Genomic DNA, 19,433 nt, shown 5'->3' on the forward strand with positions numbered 1-19,433 from the left:
TTAATCAACAATATTATATTTAGATTTTCATTAAATCCTGATAAAACGGTAAATAAAATGTTGACCAAAACTTAAATAAAGGAAAACAAAAAAAGGAAGATAAGAAAATTGAGCAATATTTGTTAGACCGATCCATTTTATGAACGAATTAAAATAGTTCAATATAAAAGTCCAATAAAGATAAACAAAAAATTTATTACAATCCCAAATTTACCATCCCCATCGCGGCTTCGCCCGTGCTCTATGGTTACTTGCGCTTTCCATTACGATCAGAGGGTCATGGCTCGTTTCTCTCTCCCTTCCCGTTTTCCTTTCCTTATCCCGTTTATCTTTCCCTTACTTCCCTTCCCCCTTCCTCTTCCCTTATTTCCATTTTTCCCTTCGTATTTTATTTTTTCCCTTTCCATTTCATTTTCCCTTTTTTTCTTTTTTCCATTTTCCCCTTCTTCCTTTTTTAGATTTTTCCCTATATCACAATCCCAATTATTCCCTTTCTCCTTTCTTCCACGGTTTTCGATTCAGATATCTTCAATTATTTACATTACATATTCTGATTTTTAAATTCCATTTTAATTTAATTATTTATTTATTTTTAATTTAATCTAATATTAGTTTAATTAATTTTAATTAAATTTATTTAATTCCCTTCCTATTCCCCCATTTCCCTTTCTACCTCCTCTTTCCGCTTTCGATTTTCCCTATTTCCTTTTCGCGATTTTTCCCTTTCTCCCTTCTTTCCCGCACGTAAATCGGTCCGGTAGTTTTTTAGTTTATAGTGGACACACATATCGGAAACATTGCAATGGAATCGTAAAATATTTAATATAGTGTATGTTGCTTTTACGTCCAACAGATAGCGCTGTTAACACGAAATTTTGGTTTTTTATAGATTTGAACCCCTTAAAATCAAAATTTCTCAAAATTCTTTCTTAGTTTACGCCTACTTAAAGATACGAAGGTACCCTGAAAATTTCAAGTCTCTACTTGTAATAGTTTTGGTTGTACGTTGATTATGAGTCAGTGAATCAGTCAGGGTTTTCTCTTTTATATAAAAAATATATGAATTATTTAAAAAATAAAAATAAAATTTGAATTTGAAGAAGAACAGTATGGGTTAGAAGAGATACTAACTGTTCAGCTCGGCTTTACTGGGTTTCACAGCCAGGCATCGCTTCACTCTGCTCTTTTGGGACGTAAAAGGAAATTCGGTTTTTGAAAACTGATTTATTTACCGTAATCGTGTAAAAATACATAAGTTTAGTTATAAAATTTTACAAAATAATTGTAACTATTTTCCACGCAACCCATAAGGTACAGCCAAATCTGCGTTTTTTTTTTAGTCTTGAAAATTTTTTCAAGATGTGTCTCACATTAACTGCGTATTACGAAAAATTACTGTAATAAAAAATGTTTACTATTTGTTTTACCTGTATTTTAATTATTCATTTCGATTTTTTATTTTTGTTTAATAATTTTAACTTTGCTCTTGTACTGCTATCAAATACGCTTTTTGAATTTTTAAAATTGATCTTACCATTCCTAAGATATAAGTAAATTTCAGACAAATAACGGATAACCGAATGACCCAACGTACATATTTTTCATGCAAACGTTAACACTAAATATAGTAAAAAATAAGCCGTTTAATTTTTTTAAATTGGTCATACCGTCTCGTAGATATAACTGAATTTCGGAATAAGATAATGTCCGGATAACCGGAAATCTGGATAATCGAGAGTGTAAAAGAAAATCATATAAACTACCCTTGCAATAAATAAAAACTTTCTGCCGAGTTAGATTTTTTTGTATACCTATATGGTCCTTAATCTTGCATTTCAAAGAAATTAACTTCTTTATATATATATATATATATATATATATATATATATATAGTCTATATATATATGTATAGTAGAAGGAAGATTAAAGAAAAACAAACCAACATACTTGGCGTTTATAGACCTAGAAAAGGCTTTCGATAACGTAGACTGGAATAAAATGTCCAGCATTTTAAAAAAATTAGGGTTCAAATACAGAGATAGAAGAACAATTGCTAACATGTACAGGAACCAAACAGTAACAATAACAATTGAAGAACATAAGAAAGAAGCCTTAATAAGAAAGGGAGTCCGACAAGGATGTTCCCTATCCCCGTTACTTTTTAATCTTTACATGGAACTAGCAGTTAATGATGTTAAAGAACAATTTAGATTCGGAGTAACAGTACAAGGTGAAAAGATAAAGATGCTACGATTTCCTGATGATATAGTAATTCTAGCCGAGAGTAAAAAGGATTTAGAAGAAACAATGAACGGCATAGATGAAGTCCTACGCAAGAATTATCACGTGAAAATAAACAAGAACAAAACAAAAGTAATGAAATGTAGTAGAAATAACAAAGATGGACCGCTGAATGTGAAAATAGGAGGAGAAAAGATTATGGAGGTAGAAGAATTTTGTTATTTGGGAAGTAAAATTACTAAAGATGGACGAAGCAGGAGCGATATAAAATGCCGAATAGCACAAGCTAAACGAGCCTTCAGTAAGAAATATAATTTGTTTACATCAAAAATTAATTTAAATGTCAGGAAAAGATTTTTGAAAGTGTATGTTTGGAGTGTCGCTTTATATGGAAGTGAAACTTGGACGATCGGAGTATCTGAGAAGAAAAGATTAGAAGCTTTTGAAATGTGGTGCTATAGGAGAATGTTAAAAATCAGATGGGTGGATAAAGTGACAAATGAAGAGGTATTGCGGCAAATAGATGAAGAAAGAAGCATTTGGAAAAATATAGTTAAAAGAAGAGACAGACTTATAGTCCATATACTAAGGCATCCTGGAATAGTCCCTTTAATATTGGAAGGACAGGTAGAAGGGAAAAATTGTGTAGGCAGGCCACGTTTGGAGTATGTAAAACAAATTGTTGGGGATGTAGGATGTAGAGGGTATACTGAAATGAAACGACTAGCACTAGATAGGGAATCTTGGAGAGCCGCATCAAACCAGTCAAATGACTGAAGACAAAAAAAAAAATATATATATATATATATATATATATATATATATATATAGATTAGTGATCATTCTTTTTTACAAAAAAGATTATTTAGAAGCAAGTATGACTTTATCGACGTGGAATTCTACGGAAAATTTTATCTTCAACTCTATGTAAAAAATTAAATCAAAACATATTCCGTCAAGCTTAAATTTTCGTTCGATCATAGGTTACAGAATTCATCCTGTAGAATTCGTTGCAGGATAAAAACAATATATCTGGTACTAAACTGGGATACTTGTAGAAAAAATGGAATCCATATAGTAACCCACTTCGTTGAACGATTTATTGTCAATCGAAAACGCACGGGACTTTAACTATACTTGACAGGCAATATTTATTATCAAGTATACACCTGACCGAAATCTACTAAGAAATCGGAATTTTCCGCTAGTGATCGTAACATTCCGGTGCCGAAAGCTAAGGGGAAGGACACACATACAAATGCCCTTTAGTAAAGTAGGATTGGAATATAGGTCGCTAATAGTAATAAGTGAGACATATATGGAAAGAGGGTGGAGTGTATATTGTCGACCTACAATAGTGGACCATTTGTCGACCTACAAAAGGCTTTTGACAAGATTTAAATGGGATAACTTACTGTTAATTTTCGATAAATATTATCGGTTTTAATATTTTTCATTAACAAATCAAATTTTAACATTTTTCGATAAATTCAACATTTAACTTAATACCAGAACCGTTGATCGACGTACAAGTTGCATATTCTGCTATTCCTATGAAGTTTATGTGACGGTTACATATATCTAGCCAGTTTTGTCTCTCCATTGCAAGTGCCACATGGCATCGCGCATGTTTAAAGATGTAACCGTACGGAATTCGTGTTATTTACGAGTTGTTACCTACAGACACCGGAAATTGTATAGTTTTCTGTCATTGGTTTATGTCATCTGTAAGTAAAAGCAGAATCACCAAATTCCATGTATTACTAAAAAGCCGCCGGGTTTTGACTTGCCACGTAAGACATGGTCAACTTTAAATAGAATACGAACTCAACATGGTAGGTGCACCTATTTCCTGTATAAGTGGGGTAAAACACCGACGTTCTTTTGCGAGTGTGGTGAAAATCAAACCGTTAAATACATCACAGAAGTTTGCCCTAGGGTACCTTATGAAGGGACTCCTGAAGATTTCCTGATGGAGGACTCAAGAATCAGTAGCTTATTTGTTTGTAATTTTTCACTGTAATTGGTGTTGGGACTTGGTGCCATACGGTAAATAAATATATCTGTAAGTATGTTTATTGAGGCATGCTTAGGAACTTTTTCCACCTGGTCTGATCAACAGGAAGATTTTGTCCTTATATTCATATTTTGAATCTAATGCCACTATTCTAAGACTTTTGAACAAAATAAATGTGTAAAACTTATTGAAACTTTTCCAATTATTTTTTGTGAACATCTTAAACTATTTGTCAATTCAAAAGAAATCAAATCATGAATAAGACCTTATCAGTTGTAATTCAAAATTGAAATTTCGCTGCGGTTCAATGTTACGTATACAATAAGGAAAATGTTTCACACAATTAGGTAACGATATTTTTATACTGTAAAATACAACATTATTGATGTTTGCAAAATATCTTATATGAAAAAAAAAGTTTTCTAATGTTCATTTAAATCTGAATCATATATAAAAAGTTGGAAAATAATAAATTTATAGAAGAACGGAACTAAATACTATAAAATATGCAATGTACATTACGGAAACTTGAAAATGTAGAAAGTTATAAATTTGTTATAATTAAAAGATTAGTTCAAAAGGAACTAAGAATGTAAAAATTCAATTGAATCGCTTAACAGAAGAATACTAAATAAATCGTATATAAAAAAGTTTTTTTTTTAACTTTGTAAAAGTCTCTTTTAAAATGTTCTACAGACTGCATTTGAAAAAAGCTAATCTACATTCGTAGCTAACAACGTATAATGATGCATGTAAACGAACTCTATTTGAATATCAAAGGTACTTTACAACAACTGTATGTATCATCTTGCAGACATCTTTTTTATAATCACTTTCATTTTCAACTTTAAAAATGAATAAAAAATAAATAAATAATTTTAATAAAAAATATATTTTTTTTATATATATAAATATGAAAAAAATGTTAAAAAATGTTAAAAGCAACATGATTAAGAAGCCGTTATGTTATCTAACTTGGTACTGAATTTTATCATGCCATCTAGCGTGGATTTTTCAACAAATGATATTTTATTCCTTACCGACCATAATATTTCTTGTACGTGACTTGAGTAAAAAGGTAATTTTTCTAAGTTTACGACCTTAATGTACAAAAAAAAAAGAAAATAACTGAACCTAAATGATAACAAAAAAAAAGTGAAAAGCATTTATATTAATTTTATTACAACAAAAAAAAATTAAAAATATTTATTTCAAGGAAAAAACACGTTATTTTATTTGAATATTAGTTACTTTTATCGAATACTCGGAAGATGAAAGTAAATTTATTTTTACACGACTTATATTCAACTCTGTATCTATTATACTGCAGCCAGTAAAATTGAGTTGGTTTGTGCGTACGTTCATCGTAAAATAGTTTTATTTCACTACCTTTAACACGTCTACAATTTGTCGACTGACAAACATAGCCATTAATTTCTTGGAATTGCTTGATATTTTATCGAGAACTAGAGCATGTTGTAGTTGATACAGTATTTGTCTTTATGAAACTGTCGATGTTGTATATTATGCAACAAAAAAAACAAGCCGGTCAAACGTCAAGAATAGTGTTGGTACGTGACTGAAAAATTCGAACGTAGACCCTCGGTTCAAAAAAGAAAGCCGCAAACCGCTCTAGTATAAGTTTTTTTTTTTTTAAGCCGGGTATATACTACACATATGTATAATATATATATATATATATATATATATATATATATATATATATGGGTGTATGTGTGAGCACGTGCGGAGCAATCATTCTAATTTTTTTTTATACATTATTATTTGGTTATTATCCAACATTACCTTGGATTAAAAATTGGGCACATTCTTGGAGAAATTTACGTAATAAATATATATATATATACATATGAGAGAGAGAGATAGACAGACAGACAGACAGAGAGAGAGAGAGAGAGAGAGATAGAGAGAGAGAGAGAGAGAGAGAGAGACAGAGAGAGGAGAGAGAGAGACCAGAGGGAGAGATTCTCTCTCTCTCTCTCTCAGAGACAGAGAGAGAGAGTGAGAGAGAGTAAGAGAGAGAGAGACAGAGAGAGAGAGAGAGACAGAGAGAGAGAGACCAGAGGGAGAGATTCTCTCTCTCTCTCTCAGAGACAGAGAGAGAGTGCGAGAGAGTAAGAGAGAGAGAGACAGAGAGAGAGAGAGAGACAGAGAGAGAGAGAGACAGAGAGAGAGAGAGAGACAGAGAGAGAGAGAGACAGAGAGAGAGTCTCTCTCTCTCTCTCACTCTCTCTCTCTGTCTGTCTGTCTGTCGCTCTCTCTCTCTCTCTGTCTCTCTCTCTCAGAGAATCAACTGAACACAAAATTTTTGTTTTAAAACGAAATTAACAGAGAGAGAGAGAGAGAGACAGAGCGATAGAGAGAGAGAGAGAGAGAGTGTGAGTGAAAGAGCGGAAATTCCCCTTTTTAGAGAGACAGACAGACAGAGAGAGTTAGACTGTCTCTCTCTCTCTCGAGAGAGAGAGTGAGACAGTGAGAGAGCTTTTCTCCCTAACAGAGAGAGAGAGAAAAAAAAAATTTACAGAGAGAGAGAAAATGAGCGAGGGAGAGACAGAGAGAGAGAGAGTCTCCCTCTCTCTCTCTGTCTCTCTCTGTCCAGACAGAGAGAGAGGGAAAAGAAAGGAAAGTGTCTCTGTCTCTCTCTCTGACTTTTTCTTTTTTTAGAGAGAGAGAGAGAGAGAGAGAGAGAGAGAGAGAGATTCTCTCTCTCTCAGAGACAGAGAGAGAGTGAGAGACCCCGAAAGGTCTCTCTCTCTGTCTCTCTCTCAATAATGAAGAAAGCTTTCTCTCTCTCTCCAAGTCCCCTTCGTCTCTCTCTCTCTATCAGAGAGAGACAGAGAGAGAGAAGAGGAGGAAAAGGTGACAGGGAGAGAGAGAGAGAGAGAGAGACAGAGCGAGAGAGGGAGATCTCTTTCTCTCTGTCTCAGGAAAACGAAAGGAGAGAGAGTGAGACGACAGAGAGAGAGATCTCTCTCTGTCTCTGTCTCTGTCTCTCTCTCTCTCTGTCTCTCTCACTCTCTTTAGACAGAGAGAGAGAGAGAGAGAGAGACAGAGAGTCTCTCTCTTTCACTCTCTCTCTGTCTCTCTCACTGTCTCTCTCTGTCTCTCTCTCTCTGTCTATATATATATATATATATATATATATATATATATATATATGGGTGTATGTGTGCGCGCGTGCGGAGCAATCATTCTAATTTTTTTTTTTATACATTATTATTTGGTTATTATCCAACATTACCTTCGATTAAAATTTGGGCACATTCTTGGCGAAATTTACGTAATAAATAATGTTTATAACATAATCGTTTGTGATTTTCATTATTGTAATTTTTACTTTCCCGTCTAGATAGTGCTATAGCTGAGGACTAGAAAGGTGAGGACTACAATCTGTCTAATTTGGGAATATGAGGGTTTTCACTGGATCTTGACGTTTTGACGATTAAGGAACCCAAAAAACCGGATGGAAATTTTCTGGATATTCGTATGTACATGTGTTCGGTGTTGGCATCTAAATCAATATATTTCCAGAACTACTGGACCGATTTTGACCAAACTTATAATACTCATACTTAATACTCATATTATTTCTATATATGTGGCATTACGCCTTTAAATTTTCTACTTATTAGGTCAATGAAATGAGGCTGTAGAGCAAGGTCATTTGAGTATCTCGAGATTTCGCCTAATTAGGAACATATTTTTTTTTACCCAGATTTCTTAACAATTAAAAAACGAACAATGTTTGACAAAATATATTTTGGAAAATTGCACCCTGATCCGAAACAAAATGTTCTAAACTACGTCACAGGTCACGTAGTAATGTCACCTATGTTGTAACGTCACAGGTAAATGGTAGAATTAAATAAATGAATAATATTTGAAGTGTAAAAAAAACATTTCGGTCTGGCTGGGTGACGAACCTCATTCGCCCGGTTGTCTCAGTACTTTGGGCGTTAAGCCTCGCGGCTACACCTGTCTGTCAACCATACAAGCTAAATTTGTTTTATGTAAGATGTGAAATTACATTAGTATAGTTAGTGCCGGTCATTACCACTAGTACCACCACACCCACACGAATTAAATACGGTATGCGCGCACGCTTACCTTACTTACCTCAAAATTGTTATTCAATTAGAATCACTGAATTAAATAAACGAAAAACTATTATAATTAAATAAAATAATAAATATTTTTAATTAAACTTTGTGTGTAAACCGTACATCAGAAACAGTAGGCCTTTCCCGGAAAGCTGCTTCAACCGTATGACCGAAAAATCCGACAACTATGTTGTCAGTTTTTTAATAATATACGTGGATGTTTTTATACATATAGATTTCTTTTAACATGGTTTCCTCTGAATTTTTTTTTTAATAGAATGAAAGTAACTAAAAACTTTATATTCACTTTACCAGCAAAAAACATGTATTCACGAGAACTTTCGGTTTATTTAAAACCATCATCAGGGGTAAAAGAGTATAATTTTGACGTTCAAACAGTCAGGACTGTGCAATTATTTTAATTTTTGACTTATTATTATTTTCATCTCTTGATAATGGTTTGAAATAAACTAAAAGACTCGAGAAAACTTTTTTTAGCTGGTAAGATGAACCAAAAATTGAATTCAACATTTTTTTAAAATTCTATTATACATATAATGCTATGTAATAATGTATTAATTTTTTTTACAAGCTATTTAAATTTAATTTTTAAATATTTTATTATATAATGATATCATTTTAATACATTTTATTTACTATTTGTGGTTGAACCTTATGAATTTTCGCAAGAATTCGTAAATTTACAAGAACATTTCTTACATGAATTTGCAGTGTTTTTATTTACGTAGTATTATATAAAAAAAAAAAAAAAAAGATTTAATTGTTAGTTAATAAAATTTAATATTTAATTTATTGCGTAATTTTTATACAAGAGACATGAAATTTCATAAACTGAAGAACCTTCGTAAAATATTTTTAGAAATTGCTCACCTAAAACTGTAATTATAATTTTTTTTAAATTTTACACACACACACAAATATATATTTATCACTATAAAATATATATTTAATAAATAGGCATTATCTTTTTAGATTGTTCTCAATACCGCGAAAAAATTTTATCATTCATTATGAAATCTTAACTGTAGTATTCTTATGATCCCTGGAAAGTATAGAACAGTTCAAATCTCATTGTTATAAAAATCATAAATAAAAAAATTCCTTTTGGCATACCAGAAGGCGGAGATAGATTTCACCGGGGCAAATCAGGAGTAGGTGAACGCGGATTGTAGAAGCTCGTAATATTAAGCAAGGATAACACACAGAAAAATCACAGTTCTTGTCAATAAAATACTGTCACTTGCAAAATGCTTCTTTTTCGGGTTACGACTAGTGAAATATTTGGCTCGGATTTAAGCTAGCCCGATGAAATAAGTTCGTGTTGAAATTTTTAAGACATAGATTAAGGGTCAGAATTAGTGATTCCTTATGCTTTATGATCTGAAAATTGAATAAAATAGGTCCCAGAAATGTATCTGCTGTAGTTTTTGAGAAATATCGTATGAAAAATCTATAAATTAGGGTACAAAACCCTGTTTTTTATGTTTGACTAACAATATCTTTGTTAAACGGGTAATAAACACATAAGAATTTTAAAGAAAACTTGAAGAAAATGGCATAAAATGAGTGGAATAAAACAAAAAGCCTTAGAAAAATGTTAACATTATTTTAGAAACAGTACAGTAAACTAAAGTGAATTATACGTACCATTGATAACAAATGATAAAAAATGAGCCCACTCTCTTTTTTCTTTTTAACCTCCGGAACTACCGTACCACCGTACATGGGCGGAGGCTGGAGTGGCTGGATGGACAAGAACCTTAATTCCAGAATTAATAGGATGGATTAACAGGCGATGACATGGAGAAACTGACTATTGGATCACCCAGTTCCTGACGGGATATGGGTGTTTCAATGGTTATCTCCATAAGGTGGGAAGAAGGAATGAACCCGCGTGCATGTACTGCGAACAGGACGATGATTCTGAGCATACGTTTTTAGTATGTAATAAATGGATAAGACTAAGACACGACGCGGGTATTCATGGAAAAACGCCAAAGGATACCATGGATTTCATGCTTAGCAGTAAGGAGAACTGGAGGAAGGTCGCTGATTATATAAAGACAGTACTAAAACAGAAGAATGAAGATGAAAGAAGTACGGGTTTCTAGTATGTTAGGTCGGGTGGACAGCCTCAGCGGTGAGAGCCAGCATGCTTAGGTGTGCTGGTTTTAATGATCCACTGAGGACTCCTTGGGGTGTGCTGTAGGGACAAGAGAGTATTATAAAAGATCCGGGGGTCACATCACGACTTGTAGGTATGATGTGGTTCCATAGAGGACATAATAGAGAATAAAAAATCTCAAAAGAGCCACCGGTAGGCCTGACCTGCCGCCGGTAGGCGGGGAGGGCCTATTAGAGTAACGGACACTCCCCTGGGTAGCGTAATACCATCAAGTCGGTCCGGCCCAGGGAGTACAGAAAAAAAAAACCACCAAACAACATCGGTTTCCACGATCTTGTATTCAAATCCTTCTTAAAGTAACTGCCTTTATTATGATTTGAATTATAGAACTTTTAAAATAGGCCCGACGTTTCAACGCATTTCTTGGCACGATTTTGTACTGTTTTTTTTTTTTGTTTTTTTTAATTCTTCATGGCTGTTCTTAAGTTGTTCGCGACATTCAAAATCCGGCCAATTAATTCCTCAGGAGAATATATTTTTGATTCGTATACATATTTTTCATTCATCGCCAGACGTAAAAATCGATACGTTTTAGATCAGGCGATCTTGAAACCCTGGAATGTGGACATTAAAATGTGGAAAAATGAAAATCTTACGTTTATATTTAGTACAATGTACTTTATTCATGTTATTTTACTAAGAATCAAATTCTCAAAAAGATTTATTATAAATTTTACGTGTTTATTTCATATATAACAATTTTATTTTACTCCAAACTTAAAATATTGTGATTTTCGAATCCAAATGTTTGTTTTATTATCCAAAGGTTTTTAAAACCTATTAAATAATACAGTTCTGGGATCTATTTTTTTTTTCAGTTTTTCAAGGTCAGATTTCATAAGTTTATCGTTTAATTTGGTTCCAAGAAATAATCTTGGCTTAATTTTTCCGTAACACAGAAATCAGAGTGAAACTCTCTAAAGAAGCTTTTCCAAACTTTTGTTTAATGTAAACTTCTTTATTTTCATCATTAAAACATATCATGAAAGTTTCTTACAGTCTTCATGAATCACTTTGTATATATTTATTACTTTTAATTATTAATATGGATTATAATCATTTCTATCTTTTTGTAATCTATTATTTATTTTATGATTCTGTTTTGATTACGGTTAGACTAACACTTTATTTAAATAGATTAAAATAAGAAAATCTAAAGTAATTCCTTGTTTTTTTTTTTATCTTTGAAATATTTCAACTACTAATTCTTGTTCTGATTATGATTTACGGTATGTAATATGTTAGAATACATTTTCATGAATAAAATATGATTTTATTATCTAAAAGAACTTGACAACTAGGAATTTATCAAAGGAATGTCGTTTTCCTTAATTCGTTTTAAAAACTTTTTCATTTCAAACTTTACTCAACTTCTTAGTTTTCAACATATTTCTATAATACATTTCAAAACCATCTATTCTATATATTTATGGCTTACTTAATATCCATATTTCACTGGTACACATAACACATATTTCATTTTACCTTATTTTATTTCTTTTGGGTCGTTGGGAAACAAACTTTATACACAATTAAGAATTTATATTTTTAAATAACGAGGAAACCGATATCTAATACCATTTTAAAACTTTAAATAAATTGAATAAAATTTTACAGTAGAAATAACATAAAAAAACTTATTCCAAACATTTAACTTTTAAATATTTTATTTAAGAACTAGCAGAACAGGTAATGCTTCATTATTGCTAGATTTCAGTATATATATATATATATATAGATTAAATTAACACAATTGAAAGTATAATAAAACATTAACAAAATGAACATTACAAAACTTCACAAAATTTAACCTTTCCCTTTTTCCCTTTCACCATTCTCCTCCTTACAACGTTTCAGCCTTTCCTTACCCTATATCTCTTCCATATTTTCCTCTTCCCACCCCTTTTCCGTTACGTTTTCCTGTTTTCAATATATTTTCAACATTTTTCCCTTATTTCCGTTTTCGATTTTTCCCTTTTTCCCCACGCCTAAATCGGTCCAGTAATTTTTTTAGTCTGTAGTAGACACACATTCGGAAACACTGAAATGGAATCGTAAAATATTTAGTATAGCGTATGTTGCTTTTACATCCAAGAGATGGCACTGTTTTTTTTTTTTAAAGAAACAAGTTTTTATGTAAAACAGGTGTTACATCTTAGGTATATAAATTGTGTAGGTATACAAAAACACGCGCGTATTCGATTGTAACGTAGAGCTAAAATTTCAAAGCAATCGGCGAAGAACTTTCAGAGATTTAAGATTTTGAACAAACCAATATTTGCATTTTTATTTATATTGATTTTACAAAATTATTTTTTTTAATAATTCTCTTATTTTTCTTAAAAATAATAAGAAATAAAATCCAAATAAAGAAATAAATTTATTTTATTACGTATTATCTCTTGCGTTCATTAATATAATTTTTATTTCAACCAACCCTATATAAGTAAATTAATTTGTTGTAATTGTGAATAAAAAAATCTTAAACTAAATTTACCGTTTTTAACTGGGATTGCCTAAAAATAATAAAACTTATTTTTAAAATAATATTTTTATTTTACAAAAACATAAAAAAATAAATATATAATATAGGGTCATTCACGGTAACCGGATGTTTTTAAAATAATCATAAAAAATTGAATATTTACTTTAAAAAAGTTTTATTGGTACTGAAACACTTGCTGAATCAAAGCATTTGTTACATACTCATGAACGAAAAATTATGCCCGGCAAGTGATGTCCATTTTGGGCAATACATTGTTGTAACCTTTCACGGTAACCGGCCTCAATTCTTTGCAGCATGTCTACATCAATCTGGGTGACGTGATGACGAATTGCGATCTTTTGGTCCTCCAACGTACGCGGTTTATTGCCGTACACATGCGATTTCAGAAACCCCCACAGAAAAAAAATCAAAACTACTCGAGTCGGGGGACCGAGGGGGGCCAAGGAATGTCACCGAATCTGGAAACGATCCGTCCCGGAAACAAGTTACGGAGAACAGCCATCGTTGCCCTCGCTGTGTGCGCTGTAGCTCCATCCTGCTGGAATAACACATTTTGTAAATCGATTCCCCGGTTTCGTAACTCAGGGATGAATAACGTATTCAACATCGCAATGTAACGATCAGCTGTTACAGTTACGGCAGCGTCATTTTCTTTAAAAAAATACGGTTCAATAACACCGACCTTTCCTATTGCACACCAGACAGTCACCTTTGGGCTATGAAGTGGTCTCTCGTGAAGCTGATGCGGGTTTCTTTCTGCCCAATACCGGCAATTCTGTTTGTTGACGAAGCCATTCGGATGAAAATGGGCTTCGTCACTCATTAACAATAACAAATTTTCATTTTCTTCAAAAACGGTAAGCATTTGTCGAAAAAATTGTAATCGCTGCGTGAAATCTTTCTCGTTTAACTGCTGCTCGACGGCTATCTTGTAAGGATGGAAATGCAGGTCTGTATGAAGAATTCGTCTTACCGTACTTGTGCTCATTTGAAGCGCTGCTGAATGCCTCTGAATAGAGCGGCGTGGGTTTCTGACAATGGTTCCCTTACTCGTTCGATGTTCTCCGGAGTGCTAGCAGTTCATCGAGGACCCGGTGGTTTTTCTTCAATTGTTCGAAGGTTGTTTACCCATCGCAATATTGTGTTACGAGAAGGGACACTTGCATTACGATGGATATTAAACTGACGGCGGAAATCTCGCTGAACAGCAGTTACGGATTCGTCATTTCGCACAAAACTGTCATACGCGTAGAGGCTTTGGTCTAGCGTTCACGGCTCCATCTCAACGACTAAAATGTAAATGCTATGAACAAAGGAAACGTCAGACACCAGCCACGTGCCCCTCCCACCATGAACCTCCAAGTACAACCCATTTCAAAAGCATCCGGTTCTCGTGAATGACCCTATATATTTTATTTCGTTTTAATTAATGATTAATGTATTTACAGTATTTTTTTAAACTTAAACAAAACCTGTAATTTACGAAAATAATTTATTTTCAAGTTAATATTTTTTATAAACCTATAAAGCTACAGCTTCATTATGGTCATTTTTCTGTAGATTAAAAAAAAAAATTATGTAAATTGAATATTTTTCTTGATGAAAGAAAAAATAAAAATTCTAAAAATATATTTTGTTTACCGTTCAATTATTACTCGTCACAGATTACAAAAGGTAAACATATAGATGGGACCTTAATACACTTTTAAGGTAGACTGAAGTAGTGGATATTACACCAATAATAGTTTAATGGAGTAAAAAAGTGTATAGATACAGGACAATTGCTGATCGAATCCATCTTTATCCTTCGCGTAAGTTTACTTTTCTGAACTTTGACTAAAAACGGTAAACATTTTCTATAATGAGTCTATTTAGGTGGTTTTAAAATATTGGATTTAATATTTATTTCTTTTTAATCAGTCATAATTATATATAGAAATATAAAAATGGATAATTTCGTTTTTATATGTAAAAATGTTTTAATAAATTTCTGATATTTGGGATAAATTAATGTTAGAAAATTTATCATTCCATGGTTTAAATTTTTATAATTAATACATTTTATTGCACTTTTATGTTACTTACGGATAATATCATAATGAAGAATTAAATAGTTAATCAAAATAAAAATAAGGAAAATATAAGTAAATACAATTTTATTACTATTATTTTTAATTTAATGTGAATTTAATAAAAGTTAATTTATTAAAATAATAATTTAATATGTAATAACTAGCTTAATAAAACATTGTCTACAAAAAAAAAGAAAGAAAAAAGTAATCAAAGTTTATATTGAAAACGGAAAAAAAAACAAAAAAACATATTTTTAATACCATGTAGAAAAGTATAATTTTAATCAAATTTAATAATAAATGCTTGAATATATAAAAAAGTAATAACTATGATAAAATAAAATTGACATTTAAGTGGTAAAGATAACAAAAAAAAAAATATATATATATATATAAACCTAACAAAAGAATAAATATCCTTATTATCACGTTAAATAACATTTAAATACGTTTTATAATTCAATTAAAATAAAGGAAGGTCATCTAATGCAGTTCTGGTTTGTTACCATGGTAACATTATGGGTGGGGTCTTACGTAGTAAATATATATATATATATATATATATGCATTATGATGCACGAGAGAGCGCAGTAGTTACCATTTAACTTTCAAATTTCATCCAGATGACGCTCCCTTCTTGTCTTCAACGGTAGGTAGAATAAACAATAAAACTCTTTGGAACTTTACGACTTATAAAACTTACAGTTACCTATTTGAATATTTATGTAGGATTTATATAATATAACAAGGATTTTTGCTAGAGACGTATAAATACTTTTAATATAAATACAAAATTGTATCAATTTTTAAATTAGAAACCAATCACGTTTATTATTTTTTCAAATAAATAAAAAAAAATCCCTATCTCCGTTACTTTTTAATCTTTACATGGAACTATCAGTTAATGATGTTAAAGAACAATTTAGATTCGGAGTAACAGTACAAGGTGAAAAGATAAAGATGCTACGATTTGCTGATGATATAGTAATTCTAGCCGAGAGTAAAAAGGATTTAGAAGAAACAATGAACGGCGTAGATGAAGTCCTACGCAAGAACTATCGCATGAAAATAAACAAGAAGAAAACAAAAGTAATGAAATGTAGTAGAAATAACAAAGATGGACCACTGAATGTGAAAATAGGAGGAGAAAAGATTATGGAGGTAGAAGAATTTTGTTATTTGGGAAGTAGAATTACTAAAGATGGACGAAGCAGGAGCGATATAAAATGCCGAATAGCACAAGCGAAACGAGCCTTCAGTAAGAAATATAATTTGTTTACATCAAAAATTAATTTAAATGTCAGGAAAAGATTTTTTAAAGTGTTTGGTTGGAGTGTCGCTTTATATGGAAGTGAAACTTGGACGATCGGAGTATCTGAGAAGAAAAGATTAGAAGCTTTTGAAATGTGGGCTATAAGAGAATGTTAAAAATCAAATGGGTGGATAAAGTGACAAATGAAGTGGTATTGCGGCAAATAGATGAAGAAAGAAACATTTGGAAAAAAATAGTTAAAAGAAGAGACAGACTTATAGGCCACATACTAAGGGATCCTGGAATAGTCGCTTTAATATTGGAAGGACAGGTAGAAGGGAAAAATTGTGTAGGCAGGCCACGTTTGGAATATGTAAAACAAATTGTTAGGGATGTAGGATGTAGAGGGTATACTGAAATGAAACTACTAGCACCAGATAGGTAATCTTGGAGAGCTGCATCAAACCAGTCAAATGACTGAAGACAACAAAAAAAAAAAAAAAATGTTTTGGATTAAAAATTAATTAAAATAAAGGAGGATTCAGGAGGAAATGGGGATAGTTTAGGAACTGATTCTAGAGCTTGTTTAAGGAAAAAAATTATTAAAAATATATCTCCCAAAACGATTTGTTATCGACTTACTGCTAACAAAAACTTTCGCTCAAACTTTCATTCCTCTTGTAAAATGATATCATACTGAATTTTTTAAGGCGTTTCATAAAGGGTAAACCTGACGGTTTCTAATATTTATTGAATTGTAAAATAGAATAAAACAATTCCAACAACAATATCCCGTACAGAAGTCACGCCGAAACTAGTCAAAATAGATTTAGCGATGGTCAACATGGATATTTCCGTTGAAATATGAAAACCGAAATTTTTCACGATTACAATACTTCTTTTACTTTGTACACGACAATAGAAAAATAAATAAAAATTAATTTATTTAGTAAATAAAGATTAAAAATAAAAGTTAAAATAAAACAAAGTAAAGATAATTTTTGATATATTTATTATGCATTGTTAGCTTTCTTATATGGAGTACCTGAAACCCGCGCGAAATTTTTCGCTAGCCGTAACTTGCAAACAAAGCGTTGTAGGACATATGCCCTACATTTATATGTCCTACTATTTCTAATAACGTTTTCCATTATTTTCACGAGTAGAATAGGTTATGAAAAATCCGGGAAGAACTTCGTGAAACTCTGTACATATATATATATATATATATATAAGTATAAGAAAACTGCATATTAAGAGAATGGTATTTTCATATTCCTCATATTTCTTAACGTAAAGAAAATTCATTTACAACCACCACCTTCCTCCTAACCTCACCATCTGACAATAAGTAATAATATCGTAATTTTCTTAGAAAATCTGTACAAAAACTTAATTTTTTGAAAATTAACTTTTAATGACGTATATATACTTAGGTTAGATCTTCATTTATTTCATTAAAAAATAAATTGCCTGGCAAAGAAAAAAAAAATTATAAAAGTAACCAATTTAAATTACTTGTTAAAAAAATAAGCTGACCATACAGTTGTTTCTGATGCACGGCTTACATACACAACTTAATTTAAAATATTTATCATTTTATTTGAAGATAACATTTTTTTCGTTTATTTGATTCTTTTCTCTCTTTTTCCTTTTTAGCCTCCGGTAATTAATTAATACGTTTTCGAACTATCAAAATTGCAAAAAAACGAAATTAATATGTAGTAACAAAAAACGAGACGCAACGCTCCTTAGTAAATTTTACTTTTCGTGTTGCCTTTAAAATTACGTCAAATAAAATTTATACGGTTAATGTTGGAATTAATGGCCCAAATACTAATGACAAGAGCCTTTACAATAATAATTAATAATCGCCAATATCCGTGGAGATGTGGTAACGCCTCGGCCTTTCATTCGAAGATGCCGGGTTTGAATCCCTGTTATCCATGATATTTTTCATATGGTATAAATTCCATTATCATATCTAATGCACCTTCAATCTTATATATCGAAATCAACAAGTAGAACAAAATACAAGTAATAACTTACATCTCTACTTCAAATTAAATGTCTAGACCAACTGATTTTTATTATTTATTTCAATTAAATGAATATTTAATTTTTAAATTTAGTTAAACATTCTGGGTTCTGAATTACTAAATTAGAAAAAAAGTTTGAAAGCATATCATTCAACAAGTAATATACAAAATGCTTCGAATTTACCAGCCGCGCACGATCCCCAAGGTAGGTGGGATTGAATTGCTTTTGTATCTTTTTTCCTGTTTAGCCTGCGGTAATTATTATCGGTAATTACCGCAGGCTAATACTTCAGAGGATGATATGTATGAGTGTAAATGAACACTGGTAGTATCCACGATCTAGTATTAAAATCCGTGTAAAAATAACTGACTTAATTAGGACTTAAACACTGAAACTCTCGACTTCCAAATCAGCTGATTTGGGAAGACGCGTTCACCACTAGAACAACCCGGTTGGTCGTTTATTTCATTTTAACTTAAGCGTGCGCGTCCAGTGGTGAACGCGTCTTCCCAAATCGGCTGATTTGGAAATGGAGAGTTCCAGCGTTCAAGTCCTAGTAAAGTCACTTATTTTTACACGGATTTGAATACTAGATTTTTGATACCGGTGTTCTTTGGTGGTTCGGTTTCAATTAACCACACATCTCAGGAATAGTCCAACGGAGACTCTACAAAACTACACTTCATTTACACTCATACATGTCACCTTCATTCATCCTCTGAAATATTACCTGAAAGGTGATTACCGGAGGCTAAACAGGAAAAAGGAAACTTATGCGTGCGCACATACCGTATTTAAATCACGTGGATGTGGCAGTACTAGCAACGACGGTCGGCACTAACTAAAAAAATATAATTTCTGACAATTTACATGAAACAAATTTCGATTATACCTTAACGCACCAGGTACCGAGTTAACCGGGCGATCGAGTTTTTTTAAACTTTAAATATTATTAATTTATTTAATTCTACCACTCAA

General features: G+C 31.8%; 1 protein-coding gene and 1 long non-coding RNA gene across 2 annotated transcripts in view; both read right to left on the minus strand.

The window, feature by feature from the left end:
• Positions 1 to 19,433, minus strand: part of LOC142334053 (metabotropic glutamate receptor 2-like) — a 794,082-nt gene that overhangs the window by 748,432 nt on the left and 26,217 nt on the right. The window lies entirely within an intron of this gene.
• Positions 1 to 19,433, minus strand: part of LOC142333736 (uncharacterized) — a 261,824-nt gene that overhangs the window by 237,625 nt on the left and 4,766 nt on the right. The window lies entirely within an intron of this gene.

Source organism: Lycorma delicatula, chromosome 13 (assembly GCF_047948215.1).
Source record: "Lycorma delicatula isolate Av1 chromosome 13, ASM4794821v1, whole genome shotgun sequence".
Classification (NCBI taxonomy): Eukaryota; Metazoa; Arthropoda; class Insecta; order Hemiptera; family Fulgoridae; genus Lycorma; species Lycorma delicatula.